The sequence below is a fragment of the Hyperoodon ampullatus genome (genome assembly GCF_949752795.1).
Source record: "Hyperoodon ampullatus genome assembly, chromosome: 10".
Lineage (NCBI taxonomy): Eukaryota > Metazoa > Chordata > Mammalia > Artiodactyla > Ziphiidae > Hyperoodon > Hyperoodon ampullatus.
In genome coordinates this window covers 99327724-99330131 of record NC_136923.1, presented here as the reverse complement: position 1 = coordinate 99330131, position 2408 = coordinate 99327724, and positions in this window count along the sequence as shown.

Here is a 2408-nt window from a genome sequence, read left to right as displayed (position 1 = left end):
AAAGTCAATGTTCCAGAATGATTATAGAAGTAAACATCCTAATAAAATACTGCCAAATCAGTTATACAGTACTCAGAAAGCACAATAAACTGAGGCATAAAAATTTTATTCAATACAACTATCATTTTAATGTAAAGGCAAAATAGTATTTTCACACTAATAGGAATTTAGAAACTTTACCACCCACAGATCTCTGAGGGTTTACAAGAATATATTCTCAGGAAGAAAAGGGATCCAGGAGAAAATAAGAAGATAGAAGATGCAATAGTGAATAATAATTATGGAATATCTACTTTTTAAATTATCTATTTTTTAATGATAATCTAGAACTATAATTTCTGATTTGGGACAAGAGGAGAAGGAAATGAGAAAAGAAAAAAAAAGAAAAAATAAGAAAAGGACAGTAAAAGCATGCTGAAATTTTTAATTTTGGGAATGATGTAGATACTAACTCAAGGTATTGGAAGATAAAAGTTTAAACACTTATATATAACCCTGAAGAAAATGATACACCATATATGTTTCAAACCAATATGGAAAAATTGAAATCAGAGAAAATCAATCAAGCCAGAGTGGGTGAGAATGAGGGGTGAGAGGAGGAGGGAAAAGAAACCAAAATAACTCAAAAACCTAAAAGAATAGTAATCACAATAAATGTACATAGATAAAACTCAGCAATTAAAATATAGAGACATAAACAGAAGTGAAAATACTCTTGTAAGAGCTATAACTAAAATAAAGTGACACAATAAAATTGAAATAAAGGTATGAGAAAGCTGTATCAGTGAAATAAAAAATCAAAGGAACACTGGTACAGCAATATTAAAGTGACAAAATCAGAATTTTTAAAAAAATCAAGGGGGGCTTCCCTGGTGGCGCAGTGGTTGAGAGTCCACCTGCCGATGCAGGGGACACGGGTTCGTGCCCCGGTCTGGGAGGATCCCACATGCCGCGGAGCGGCTGGGCCCATGAGCCATGGCTGCTGAGCCTGCACGTCTGGAGCCTGTGCTCCGCAACGGGAGAGGCCACAGCAGTGAGAGGCCCGCATACCGCAAAAAAAAAAAAAAAAAATCAAAAGAAACTGGAGTATGCTAAAAAAAGTTCTCTAAAAGGTATCGAGGACTTACTCCCTGAACCCTGTGAATGTTATTTTATATGGTGAAATAGACTTTGCAATGTGATTAAGTTAATGATCTTGAGATGGGGAGATTATCCTAGATTAACCAGGTGAGCCATAAATGCCATCAGGAATGTCTTTATAAGAGACATGTAGAGGGGATTTTAACACAGACAGAAAAGGAGGAGGCAAGGGGAAAATAGAAGTAGAGACTGGAATGATCCAGCCACAAGCCAAGGACTACTGGCAGCCACCAGAAACTGCAAGGAAAGTATTCTCTTCTAGAGCCCCTGAAGGGAGTGTGGCCCTGCCAACACCTTGATTTGACCCAGTGATACTGATTTTGGACTTCTGAGCTCCAGAACTGTGAGAGAATAAATTGTTGTCTTAAGCCACCAAATGTGTGCTAATTTGTTACAGTAGCTACAGGAAAACAATACAGAAACCAGTGAAAATCTTTTTTCTCATAAAAGGAAAAATGTAGCCCCAAACTACATCAATACAGGAATTAAAATAAATCAAACAACATAGCCTCAAAGATATGTAAAGTAAAAATTAACAAAAATACAGGTGAAAATTGAAAAGGTCATAATCAGAATGATAAATTTTAGTACTTCTCTTTCAGAAAGTCAAGTAAACTTAAATGAGATATACTTTAAAAATTCAATTATCATGCTGAAAAAGCCTGTTCTAATAGACCTATGTAGACTCTTATATCCAGAAAAAAATCATCCTTTTCAACTACACATGGAGTCTTTTACAAAAATTGTCATGTGATTGGCCACAAAGGAAGTCTCAATCAGACTTATATTATGTAGATCCCCCTTCTGGTCATAATACAATTCATTCAGAAACCAACTTCAAAAAGGTAGTTGAAATATAACCTTATATTTTAAAACTAAAAAGCATCATTCTAAAGAATTTATACAATTAGGAATAAAACTTGCAAAAATTATAGAATTTTTCAGGCTGAATGACAGGAAAAGCATATAACTCAAAACTTGTGGGAGACAAGCAAAAAAGCACTTATATGAGAATTTGTGTCCTTAATGCATTTATTTAAAAAAAACAAAGAAAGACAACATTATTATGCTAGCATCTATACCAAGAAACCGTAAAAAGAGCACAAATAAATTAATTCAAATAAGTTGAAATAATATTAAAGTAAAATAATAATTAAAGAGGAAACATAAAACATATACTAAAACTTATCAAGAACACAAAAGATAAATCTTTGAAAGAACTTAAAACAGACAAATTGGGAACACTGATCAAGGAAAATAGTTGAAAT